Consider the following 14,154-nt stretch of genomic DNA (forward strand, 5'->3'; position numbering starts at 1 on the left):
ATGAATATTCCACGTAAACTGCGGTAAAATCGGACGTGTAAAATCATCTAACTATTGAAGTGCTCATGAGCCAGGTTCATGGAACTTAAATTGATGCTGCGTCCACCGACTACATGTCATGCCGCTTCACCGTCTTCAGTACAGCTCTGCAACCTATAAGCATGTAAATGCCACACCACGCAGTGCGTGCAATGGTGGTAGACCATGGAGTCACCGCCGATCGGCCGGTGTCGCGCCGACCGCTCGGCGGACCTGCCGGTCGGCCGGTCGGGGGGCGCATTGTTGTGCCGCTGATGGCTGCCGGCGGATAGGTCACGTCGACGCGCCCTATCTGGGCCAGAGCGGCGCTCCACAATGCCCGCTCGGCCGCCGCGCCGGTCGGCCCGATAGCGCGGATAATGTGATGACGATCGTCCGCACCGGCCCGCCGACTCTCGGCGACTCTCGGGGACTCTCGGCGGCTCTCGGCACCACGAGGGGCTAATGAAGAGCTGGCGGCGCTTTGTGCAGGGACGTGCGTGCCTGAATGGCACGGCGCAGCCGGCCGGAGCGCCCGGCCCTGCTGCTCAGTTTTTGTTCTCAGAGCGCTCTTCAGACGGGGATCGAGGACAGTTAGAAATCGACAGAGGTGCCGGATGGCTGGAAAAATCATAATTCATAGGAAAATGGGAGCTCGTCGAACTGGCTCGCGCAAGAACTTGAGACTCCTTCGCGATGTCCGGCCCTCCCCTCCCCCGTTCAGCTCCCATCCCGAGATCCTCGAGGGCGCTTTCTTCCGTTCGGTCTCATCGAGGCGGCTTCCAGGCGCAGATGAAACGAATTGCCACTATCGCTGAGCCGCCCCCGTGTAATACATGCGTTAAATCTGTGTCACCGTGGTCGTTGGGCCCTTTGCGGCGCCCTAATCCAGACGATATGAGCTGGCCAAGCCCTGTAATTCTCCTTTCGACGCCGGCCCGCCCCCGGCCGCGGCTCCGACCGTCAATATTGCCGGGACGAGACGCTAGAAGACCTGCTGAAGAAGCCGTTAGACGGCAGCTGGGAGCCGGCAGCCCGCCGCCGCAGCGAGCGCCAAATTAAGCATGCCACATGCGATTAAGTGGGATCCGGCCGCGCGGTAATTAAAGGATACAAGAAATCATCGTTGGGGCCAGATTCAATTTGGTCATCAGCCAGGCTTGTCGTAATCAGAGGGATTTTTCCGCTGCGAGAGACCGGAGCAGCCAGACGGAAAACGCGCCGCTAAAAATCCGGAAAATGAGGCACGAGTCCCTAGATGAGCGACTGACTTTGATGGCGCAAAACAGAGTTTGGAATTGTTGGCCGAGACGCAGCGCTGGAACGGCAGAGAGAGAAGACAGGACGGCGGAAATATACAGAGAGACAGTCAACAGCTACTCCGGCAGCAGAGCAGCCCACGGGACTAAAGTTGCTACCTCCCACGAAAAAAGGAGATGATGCATGTTAAGGCGGTTTCACGACACAATGTAGTCGGACAATGACAGGAATTTGGACGGGAAAATAAATTGCGGTAATGAATTTGTGCTATAGGTTTATCCACCATTTGAGGAAGATTATTATCCTCATGAACGTCTGACGTTCCCCGTTATTGTTAAAGCAACTTACATATGTCGCACCATGCAGAGTTCAAATGATAATTAACCTACTGAACAACCATTCCTCCGGACTTTCACACTGCAGGTCGCCGAGTATTTATTCGTAAGTCCGGCAGCCGCGCCCGCTGTCCACCGTCCCTTGCCTCGCCAGCGGGCAGCAGCGGTGTGGTGTCGCATTAAAACCGTCCAGCCACAGTCTGATCGGTATTCGTGCCGGTCGCGTCGTTACCATCCCAGTTGGCGGCGATGTAGTTAGGGCGTCGTGCCCGCGGCCACCGGCCAGACATCGATATACAGCGCGACAGCCAGCCGGCCGGGCGGCTGTGGGGCCGATAACGGAGGAGACAGTGGTGAACGGGGAGGGAGGTGGAAGGAGAGGTGGAATGTAGGGGACGAATGTGCAGGTAGAAGCGAAGGGGGCGGTCGTTTACATAAGGCTGTGTGTCTAGTGTGTGTGTTCCTGCGGTAACAGGGGCTATGACCATGATGCCGTCAATTGTGATCTTTACTTACCCTTTTTCTTTTTCTTTTTCTTTAGAATGGAACTACTTGCATCTGTGTGCAAGCATGAAGTCACGAAGGCAGGAAGTTTATCTCAGCACCAACTTACAAGGCTTAGAAACATGGATGCTAAGGAAAAGACAAACACAGACTTCGGGAATTACAAACTTAACATAACCAACGGTCTTCGACAATCATTTAAAGGAAATAAATCAAAACACATTTCGCGCCGCTGTGGAAACGGATCTCGTCTCGCCGAAGAACAACAAACCGCGATGCCGACCTTTGAGCTCTGTGATATAACCTCAGACGCCCTATGTACCGGACCAGGGCAGTGACAGGCTGGGACAGTGTGGTCCATGCGGTCCATGCCGGGGTGTCGCCGTTTCGGTCTGATGTCTGCCCGGCTGTCAGGAACAGGCGGTCAGTTACAGAATGCCACCACCGGAGGTGCCCCTGTATGGGGTGGGCCCCCGCGGTGGTCACCTCACTCTACTGAGGGGGGGGGGGTGACATGGAGACAAAATGTAAACAGGGGCACAGCGAGACGATCGGTCGCCGGGGAGGTGTCGCCCAGACGCCGATCGCAAACAGCGGTGTTATTCGTGGATTGTGGGGGAAAATCAAATCGTCAGCCAGACTCTTCTGGTTTTATAAATCACGTATAATGAGAATCATCCTCAGTTTTGCACTCGCGTAGGTATTGGAATAGTGGTCATCGCTGAATAGAATGCTTCGCACATTACTGCTAAAATTGTTACAACATAATTTGTGCTATGATGTTATCGGTGGAGCCAACAAATAACTAAATGAAATTACTCTAAATCACTCTAAAATTTGTTGGCTCCACCGATAACCTCATAACACAAATATGTCCTTACATAATCAACATAAAAGCATGTATTTACTTTATTTACCCATCACTCCAGCAGCTGATCCATTGATGTCTATGGCGTGTGGGCGCCTGCGCAGGCCCCTCCTGGCCATCACCTGGGCCCTGAGCAGGTCCGGCAAATCACCGCCATTGACCGTCCGCCCGCGAGCAACAGCCGCCGCTGAAAGACGCCAAAACGAGAGGCCGGCCGGCGGAACTGCTGACTGCGCCGCGCTGCCTCCATCTGTCAGAATGGGCGTCATCGCGCCATTTATCGCCCCGCCCGCGCCGCGACCGTCTCGGCGCGCCGTCACCGTCACCGCCGCGCCGTCCGTCGCCGCGCGCCGCCCCTGACGCAAATTAATATCAACCTCCACTTGTTAGTGGCGATTGGATTAGGCGGCAAAGGAGCGGCCGGCCGACCGGCGCCGTAGTTGGCTAATTCGATTTCAAGTGGGGGTTTGTGGACACCGATTGATGATGGTCGAGGAGGTTCGACAGCGGCGGCGGACACTGACGAAAATCGGCACGGACGACGCGACGGTGTCCCGGTGTGGCGAGACTGACAGTCAGGGGGTTGCCACTGGACTGGATTGGGAGTGATGGGTTGGCAGACTGGTGTGCGAATATATACAGAGCTCGACAATGTTTTTTTTTTTTTTAGGTGGAGCAAAGGTGAATTAAATTCAAATAGGTATTCTGTGCGTAAGTCCAATTGTTTTATTTGCTAATCTTTCACCTAATTTTTGGAATATCAACACGAAATGAAGGAACAAGAGCACGCACTAAGTAGAGCTCCGTAAATGTGAAAAAGAAATGTCCAAGCCTCTGCTCAATTTATGAATAGCTATCCTCTAGCTGATGCTTCAATAGCAATGGACAGTCCACTTCACAGAGGAGAGGAGCTACAGAGGAGACCACATGTCAAACGCACCGGGACTGGAATTAACCCACCGCACCAGAGCAGCCATTCACAGCAGACGCACTCGTCTCCCACAGCACTGAGCATATACAGTCAATTGTTGACCGTGTCCAGTCAATCGCGGACCGTGTCCAGTCAATCACTGCTCGCGACACGGGCCGTCCCCGGCAGTAGCCCCGGGGGAGCTGTCACACTCAGAGAGGACAGTTGCCGCCGCTGACCGCACCCCGTCCGACAGGGGAGCCCTCAGCCCCCTCGCCGCTCGCCTAATTTCCCATTCCCCCGCTCCCCCGCTGCAGGCTGGCCGCTGGCCGCGCAGTTAATCCAGCGTGACAAGTTTAACTCTCTCCCGCTGGCTAACCCTATCGAAAACAGCCCCCATCAACTGACCGGATCTCCATAATGTGTCGCACTGGTGAGGACTCGACGAGCCTCGCTGTCCCCCCTGGGTTCCCGGGGCAGGCGAGGGCGAGAGAGAAGCAGCGCCGGCCGGCGACAGCCCAGCGCGCCAGAACTCAACAAGCTTACGAGCCACGCGCTATACCGTCCCTTCGCACCCTCTCACAAGTCACATTTACCCTCGCACGCAATAGCAAACGCATACACCTCCTCACTTTACTTCTGTAGTTTCTCCCACTCCGTCGACACATTCCCGAGCCGGTATCGGCCCGTCGGCGCCGTCGAAGTCGACGATTGAGACGGCGGAGGGGTTTGATGAAATCGGCCGTCTGCCGGCGGACGGGGCGCCGGCTGGCCGGAATGGACTGAGCAGGTTAGCAGGCCGAGTTTTTCATCGGAGTGACGACGCTGCAGCTTCACGGCGGTATGGTGACGCGCGGTATGGTAGGTGAGGGTAGAGCAGGGATGGTGTTGCTATGGCGCTATGGATGGGTATGAGTACGGTGTATCAGGTATCAGAAGGTTTAGTATGGCAGATCAAAGTGTAGAAGGAGAGACTGCCACATAACATGTGGTATCTAAACATGATGTCATTTGTAAAGAACAAAAGGCATTAACAACAAACATCGGGGATGTGCTCTATAATTTGATTGGAAGGCCAATATGTGCTGTTAACAAATGAATTCTCACATTACCATTGCATTCCTAACCAAACGGAAAGCCGTCGCTCCCTGGAAATAAGCTCATTTTATTTGGAGAATAAAACTCAATTCAAACATTTCATTGTTTTAACCCATCCAGATAGTCACTAAGCGGCCAACGTCTCATATGCAGCGTTATTCTTTCGGAGTAGAAATAACTAACTGCAGAGAGAGTGTTGCATTTTACGAGTGGTATGGACATAAACAAACTTGTTATGACAATCAATCGACAGTTCCGTGACACTGCCCAGACATATTGCAGTCGGTCCGAACCGCGGCAGTTCAGGCCCGTGCCGGTGACGGCGTCACCGCCGACGGTCCCAGATCAGAGCCGGTCCGATTCCTTTGAACGGCCGGCGGCAGTTCGAGTCAGCACGCGCGCCGCGCCGTCCCGGCCATTCAGAGTCGGTAACAAGTGCCCATAAAATCCGGCCCAAATCGGCCCGCCGAGCCGCTCAAGAGCCATAATGTCCACCAGCATCTATGCAGATGGTGCGGCGACAGGCCGACGTTATTGCTCCTTCACTGGTCCTCTCGCTGACACCCGCGATTCAATATATCGCCGCCACGACTCGGCCGCCGCCGGTGGACAAAAAGGACGCGTCGGCGGCGACAGCGCGGCGAGGGTGGCGCGTGTTTGCGCCGCCGGCGACGCAGCTCTGATCCATGCTCCCTTTGAACCAATTTGAAGGTAACAAAATTTTATGGCGGGTCGGTTTAGACGTGACCTGGGAGACAACCGCTGCGCGATCGTCACGTTTGAAATATGACGCCCGAGGCGAATCGCAGCGCCGCGCCGCACTGGTGACGAGTGTGGCGCTGGTGCGACAATTGTGTGGAGGAGGACGATATCATGGCCTAGAGGTCAAATTATGAAACCTGGAAAAGCGGTGTTTAAGATGAGGGTTACGTGCAAACCATTTAGGTTATAGGTAGTCCATTCACTTCTTAAGTCAATCCTGTTTTCTTGGCTACGCATTCGAGAATCAGTCTAAAAAAATATCGAGCTTCTTAAGGCAGTCCAGTGCATCTTTTTCATAGTCATGAGTATGACACAGTAAGGCTTCCAAGGTATCCATTGACTGACCTCAAGCCAATCGACCCGTCATACATTTAGATCGGCAAGCTAACTCATAATGATCTTTCCTCGTCGAACCCCAAGCCCAAAATCCCCCATATAACTCGACTCATCCCCGTCTTTCGGTGACCTTGGCTGACCGGACCGGAGGGGGCGGGGTCTACTGGACCGGCCCTGCAGCTGACACCGGCCCGGGTCGGGTGGACCGCCCCTATCGGTACCTCCGGGGAAGCGGAGAGCCCTGTTTGGGCTGCCGGGACGGACACGGGCTGCATTGCGCGCCGTCAGCAGTGGGGAACAGCGCCGGGCGCGGCGGACTAATGGAGCGGGAGGCCTCTGCAGAGCACCGGACACTGGAACACAAAACTGGAACACAACACCGGAGTCCCGGACACTGGAACACAAAACTGGACATAGAACATCAGATACTGGAACACAAAACTGGACACACAGCACCGGACACTGGAACACAAAACTGGACATAGAACATCGGATACTGGAACACAACACCGGACACTGAAACTCAGTCAGATGGTGAAAGAGAATGCAAAAGACCTAAGGCACACATAGAATAATGCCCAAAACTTTAATACATCCCAGTCATTTAACTTTTCGATGTTCATGGTAAATAGAACGTTTACACAATAAAACACAAAGGTTAAACACACGCCAAAAATATAATGCATAGCTTCATTGGAGACTCGGATTAATCAGCCACCGAAAAGTCGCGTTATTCGTTTATCATATAGTTGCATCATTCCAATGAAAACATTTCTAAATAGTAAAAGGCAACATTATTCCTGTAAAACAATCATAGGGTCGATCGGCGGTCTAGCCCGCGTCCCATCCATTCAGCCCGGCAGCCCGAAGTCCTGAGTCTGACCTGCGGTGACCTTTACCATACACTGAAAACAATTTAACCCAAGGCTGGCGAGTAAACCGGTGTTTTACGGGTACCCCTATCCGCAACCATTTTTAACCACCCTCCCAGGAGTAGTGCTGGGTCCCATTGCGGTGTAGTCGTACTTACTCTGACCGGATATAACCGCTGTCAGCGAACAAGTCCGCTGAGAGCAGGGACGACTACACTGCAATGGGATCTTACTGTACTCCTGGGAGGGTGGTTAAAAATGGTTGCGGATAGGGGTACCCGCAAAACACCGGTTTACTCGCGGGCCTTGGGTTAAATTGTTTTCAGTGTACCTACTGAATGATCATCCCCATTGACTACTGAGACATAATTTCCAAGAAAGCAGCGTCATACGCGAACCGGTGATCGCAAACCTCTCAATGGTGCACATCATTTAATGCTGACAGACTATATTTCTCTCCAGTCCTCACACTCACTCGGGCGGATTCGGCAGCTGCGGCCTCCACCTGGGTGGCTTTGTTTAGTGGCAGTCAGTTAGCAGACACAAGCTGTCAAGGCTGTGCGCGGATGGGCAAACGCTGTGCCTCGCCGTGCCACAGGCAGCACAGGTGTCTTCCCGGCCGTACCTATTGTGTGTGGCCCGACGGACACGATGGTGGAAACCCGTTGCGCCGCCGCCCCGCCGCCGAAGCGTCGAACATGTGTCGGCACCGACGCGCATATGGCACGGTGGATGACGGACGTGACACGACGGATTTGTGACGTGACGTGACGGATTTGTGATGTGACGCGGCGAGACAGACATAGTGAACCAGAAGGTCGATAGGTACATACATACAGCGGAGTGTGCCAGTGACATCGGTGGGAAGGAATATGCTCGTTTGTTCAAAAGAATGGGATTTTTTAGACTTGGGAAACCCGGGGTAGAAGAGCTGGTACTCGGTAGGAAGTTCCAGTTCGTTTTGAATCATATCAGTGTTAATTTATCCATTTCTCCTAGTCAGTGGCAGTGGTCGGTCGCGGCGTTATGCACTTGCAGGCCAGATGATGCCGGCGAGCAGACCGGGAATCGCACGGTTTAGTGCAGTGCATTCGCTCAACAGATAATGACACACCGACAGCGGCAGCGGCATGCAACACAATGAAAATACAAACGGTTAGGTCAATGTACCTGTAGCTGTTTTACACGCTCACAATCGGTTTATGATTTAATTTTAACATATATTTTCGTCTTCAGTATTTAAGGAATAATGAATATGCATAGTGCAATTTCGCGTTGAATATATTTTACATCATCGGAACGCCCAAAAATACTAGATGGATCACAGCTACCGAGACAGACTGCTACCACCACCATATCGGGCCGTCGAATATTTTTCGTTTCGCAAAAAGCGCGCCGGTCCGCCGCCGCGTTGCGCGCCAATTCGCGGATTTTATTTGGCGCGGGCGCGTGATTTGCTCATTGTTACCGACTCTCCCCCTGCGACGTGCGCCGCCTGAGAAGAGCTCGACACCAGCGGACGGACGGCAGCGGACGGCGGCCACCGGCCCCAGCTCCAGAGCCGACCCGGCAAATAGCCGTCGGCGATACACCGGTCGGCCCACCGCCGCCAGATTAGCCTCATTAGGTCCGCGGGCGGCACGAGACCTAGCGGGGAGGGGAGAGGAGGGGAGAGGCCGAGTCGGATATTCATCCTCTGACAGCACCAGTCGGCAGATTTTATGAAAAAGTTCGCCGATCTCCGCATGTCGGACATTGTCGAATTAGGGTAATTGGAGTCGGCAAAGTTTTGTGGCGCTTCGATGACATTTACGGTCGTTTGGAGCCGTCTGACGGCCGATGAGTTGATTCGACTGTGGGGGGAGGGGTAGGGGGATACCCCCAGCTCACTGCCGGCGTCTGGGGTGGTCCACGGGGGTGCGGCCGCGAGAGAGGCACCTGCCGCCAGGTGGCGGCTGTTTTTGTTTCCCGGCTATTGGTGATCGATCAGGGTCAGGAATCGATGCCGTTTGAAATCCGCCGGCGGTATTGGGTCGCACGGCTGCCGGTGAGTGGGAATGGCACAGAAGGGCGGAACTGTGTGCGAGAGAGAGGGAGAGAGAGAGAGAGAGAGAGAGAGAGAGAGAGAGAGAGAGAGAGAGAGAGAGAGAGAGAGAGAGAGAGAGAGAGAGAGAGAGAGAGAGAGAGAGAGAGAGAGAGAGAGAGAGAGAGAGAGAGAGAGAGACATGCGGCACGGTACGGAGGCTAGAGTGAGTGAATGGTTAACGGACCTCCAGTGCAAGGTAGTGAGACTGTGCCCACCCATATAGGATTATTATCATATCCTATTCAATAGGGCTGAATTTATGGGCACTGACTAATCGGTAACGTTTGACCCGGCAACTCAAGCCTAGCCAGCATAGCAGGCAGGATGAATGTCATTCGGCTGGCTTCTTGCGGAATGTCATGATGAAAAGAGCGCGTTCGTATTTTAGTGCCGCTTATTTGCTTGCAGTGCCTCCTCTTTCGATCAAAAATGGAGCTTGTCGTATACACATGCAAATTAAAGCATTACTTGTGCGAGATGTGACTTATCGAGTTATCAAATATATGCAAAAATAAAAAATAAATCATATGAGCTATGCAGCAATTCGTGTTTTTCTTCTAGTTATTTGCCACTCGCCATCTAATCGATATTTTTATCAACCCCTGCCCCCCACAGACGGCAAGGCAGGGGTGGGCTTTTGTCACAGCAGTGTGGATGTCAGACAAGCTGCACTTAGGTGATGATATGAGCTGTTTTTATCTCATAAAATGTAAAAGGTCAGGCTACTGAGCTGTGTGACAGCTGCGCACAGCCCGCAGCGCAGCACACACGGCGACAGGGCTGGCAACCCCTATGTGCGGTATCCTGTCCAGTGTCCAGCGGTCGCCGATTTCGCAGTGGCTGATGGGCCTCATCCGGGCCCGATCGGACACTGACGACAGGCGGCGCCCCTTCCGCGGGCGGTCGATCGGTCATCTCTTCCTCGGACCACGCACCGATTACCCCCTCCCTCCCCGTCTCTCAGACGGGCCCGAACGGCTGTCTGTAGACTGGAGGGAGCTAACGACTGTTCTGTGAGATCAGGACCCGCTGAGTGCGACACACCGGCAGTGACGGATACGGCGAGGCCGGCATAATAAGGATAAAGGAGAGTATGCTTTGGTTTAGAAGAGATATGTCTTTTCCTGTTATCATCAACCTTTTCAGTCCCTTTATTGCTGAATGTGAGATGAGCTTCGCTTTACAATGAGCCGTGAGCAATCTTTTTCAAGCGTGAAAGTCACAACAATATGATTTTTAAGCACGTTGACTCTCAGTTATCAGTTGATTTCATTTCATTACTAGCCAGTTTAATCATAAACCGTCTACTAACTGGCCTCGCCGGCGTCATTACCAACTCTTTTCAGCGGACAATCCCACTGATTCCCCTCTTTTTCCTTCCACCTGTTACACATCCGACTTCTCAAACCTCACAGCGGGCCGATCCCGGTTATAACGCGATATGACGAAATTAATGGCCGGGAAAATTCACCCCACGGCCGCGCCCCGCCGCCGGCCGACAACCCCAGTACGGCCCGGACGACTGGATTACTTCAGAGCCCGCCATATATAAATGTCTCACTTTTACGACAAATTGGGCTGTGGCAGCTCATAGATGACTTTAGCGAGCGGCGCGCGCGATCGGCGGCCCGGAGGGTCGGGCTCGGCCGCGGCGGGAGACGGTCGTTACGGCCGCGGAGTTCGCTCGAGCCGTCTGCTAATGTGAGCTGAGGGGGGCCGAACGGAATGCGGCGCGACACACACGGGCCGGCGGCCGTGGAGGGCCGCCAGCGCCGCCGCAGATTGAATTTGTGATTGTCGATCGGTAATTTGCGCCGCCGCGGATCAAAGGACGTCTGAATGGGCGGTCCGGCTCGTCGGCCGAGGTCGGTAATTTGTGATTGATGAGTGGCGTTTAGGGTGTGCGAGCGTTTGGCTGTGTGTGTGTGACGGGGCGAGCGTTGAACACAGCTGTTTCACGCCCCATGACAGCTGACATTTGGTGAAGAGAAGAATAGGTTAGGTATAACACATGCATATATGAACACCTCACATGTGGCATCCAATACAAAACAAAGCAAATCATAACATGCAGAAGTGCTTAATATATCGGCCAGCCAATCGCAGAACACACATGAGCTTACGAGTACGACGCGCCGACAGTTTATTGCCATCAATTTATAAGTCTCGAAAATGTTGGATGGGAATAAAAAACTGATCTCGCTTTTTAGGCCCACCGCATACCTAACTAATTCAGTTTTAAACGTACCACTTCATTTCCTGTCGATCACGACTGCAGCCGTTCCCCTCCCCCCTCCCCTCCGACTCCCACCGTGCCGCCAAACGGGCTCCGGTCGCCTCATTGACTGTGCCACCGGGGCGTCACCGGCCGCATGTGCGCCGTAATTGCCGCTGCGCCACCGTCCGCCGCCGCTGCGCCGATCAGCGGCACGTCTGACTTCTGTCAGAGCCGGCTCCAGCTGGGAGGCCGCCGCCGGGCATCGGCGCGTGCCGTGTCACACCGCGGCGTCATCGGCGTCATCCGAGCGTCATCGAGGCGTCATTGGACGTCATCCGGGTGTCAGACGCGGCGCGGCGGCGGCGGAACAACAGGCGTGACACGTGCTGTGTGATGTGACGCACGTGACAAAGGCGCTGTAGTCTGTCTGTGACGCCGCCGGCACTGGCATCATGACGGCTGAGTCAGGACTGGAATGTGCGAGCGACTATAAAGTGAGGAGAAGAGCTCTGGTTGGCATAGGTCATTAGACTTTGCATGAAGAAATATCTGAGTGATGTGCGACGTTGCATCACTCCCACTTGTTTCGAGCATAAAAAATGAGCGTCGTTTAAACTGACCCGCTGGACTAAATGCCAGCGTTGAGTGAGTCATAGTCACCGCGCGCTGAGCGGGGGCACACCTCGGTCAGAGAACACCACGAGCGCGAAGCGTGCCCGACAGCCCGGAGAAAAACACGGCTCGTTCCAGCCACAGACGCCACTTCATCTCCACCAAATTATGCAATTAAAGCAAGAAAGATTGCCTCGATTTGTCGGCGTCAGGCGGCCGGACGAGCGTGGTGTCCCGTTGCGGTCGGGCCGTGCCGGAACGTTGTTCGCTCGGGCCGAGTACAGGGGTGACGTCATCGGGACAGCAGGCGTGACGTCACCAGTGGACGGCGGCCATTGTTCAGAGGGGCCCTCGTGACCCGCGCTGCACGGTTCAGATGGGTGACTCACAACTGAGAGAGAGCCAGTATGGCCGCCGAGATCTGGACTGTGCACTGTGAGACGAGCGCAGGGTGGGTGCAAAGTGGTGGGGGCGGAGCAGTAGGTTGGGAGCTCCAAAACTATATAGGATGGAGCTGATTGGCGGGCTCTAACAACACATACAAGCCAGTGGTTTCGGAACGGTGACTAAAGCAGCCTCAGACAATGGTAGATTCAATGGCGATCGATCAGGATGAACCATAGTTGCCGCAGACGTCTGTGGGATTAGTGAGTGAAAGGATTTTGTTTTAAAGGAATCACTTTTTTCTTTTCCTACAGTATTTCCAAGTTTTACAGTTTTTTAAGGCGGTGATCAACGACAAATCTATAAAAGGTGGTGTCCGTATCTTACGCAAATTCTGAAGCCCAAAATAGATGCAAGAGACGGGCGAGATTCGGAGCGCTTCATTTCAAAGATAACTTAAGTGCAAGACTGGAACATCGCGTCGGCATAAGGCATCCGCTTTTGGCCCTTCACATGTAACTTTTAGCCGTCCCGCTGTAGCCACCCTTGTCCTGTGCAGTGTGCACCTCAGTTTCCCCACGCCACGTTAACCCCCGCGCCACGTTCGTCCCTCTCGCGCCGCGATCGTCCGAGATACCGCAGGCGCGGCGATCGATCGGCATCGGCGGCGAAAAAGGTCGCTTAGTTGCAAAATTCCTCGCTGGCCGTTGGTAGGTGGTCAGTTGGTGAGGCGGCAGCGGCGTCAGCAGCGCTCCACAGGTCGTCCGGTGCCGTGTCAGCCCCCGGCGGCCGGTCAGCCGCCGCGGGTCGTCCAGCCGGGCAGCGCCGCCCGAGGGCCGGCTCTGGGCCGCCGTCCAGCTGGCAGGGTCCCCGGAGCCCCACCCCGCGGGCGCCGGCAGCGCGCGCGGCACGGACGACTCCGTAACCGGGAAACGATGGAAACAAACGACACTGTGTGCTGGCTGAGGAGCGGCGCTTCCACTGAAAAATGGAGCTGACGAGTGTCATCGACACCCCGCGAATCGCGCAGAGTGACGGTCCCCCCGGCAGGACGGCGGCGCGACGGCCCGGCTCTTATTGTAATTAGTAGTCGGCCCGGGGTGTCCATGGGGTACGAACGCTGTAGGGGTTGACCAGTGCTTCTCTACTCCTATAATCAATTTATTAGTAAAATCCAAATCCACCCGCAAAATAAATAGCAATTGCACTAGCCACTTAACAATATCAAAGCTTGAAACTCAGCAATCCGCAATGACTGAATATCGAAAGATTCAGTTAACCAAGGCCCTAAATACACAGCTAACATTCTACCTTATTTGCCATTCGTTAACTACAGGTGTCAAATAACTGCCGAGCTTTCTTGCTGTGCTGATGTGAAATAAGTTGGCACACCTGTCGTCACTAAGCTGTAAACCGTACACAATAGCGTGCGTGCTTTTTGCCAAAGGTATCATCACTTCTGCATTGTCACAAAAGCCAGCTTGCGACACCGGTCTGCCGAACAAAAACCCGAGCCTTCAGTGCACGAAGAGTATGACTCAGCCTCGGTTATAGAGTAAGCGCTGCTTTGATGTTACCGGTAAGTGACAAGTGATTACGCATTGATTGACGGGTTGCATATGCGGGCGATCGGAATTTTTGGTCTGTAGAATTTGCATCGCCAGATGTGTAAAAATGTTACCAAGTCCGAATTTCATGACGAAAAGAGACAAGCACCCAAAGAGATAAACCAACTTGTTCGACTCAAGTCTAACCAAGTCTGACCCCGAACCAGCCAATCCAACTCGTAGCCAGCTCCGTCTAATCCCAACCCGACCCAGTCTGACTCCGATCCGACGCGGTTCGACTTCCGTCCGAACTAGGTCTAGCGACAGTTCCGACTCCCGCCCAA

The sequence above is a fragment of the Amphibalanus amphitrite genome, unplaced genomic scaffold (genome assembly GCF_019059575.1).
Source record: "Amphibalanus amphitrite isolate SeventyFive unplaced genomic scaffold, NRLGWU_Aamphi_draft 000035F_arrow, whole genome shotgun sequence".
Classification (NCBI taxonomy): Eukaryota; Metazoa; Arthropoda; class Thecostraca; order Balanomorpha; family Balanidae; genus Amphibalanus; species Amphibalanus amphitrite.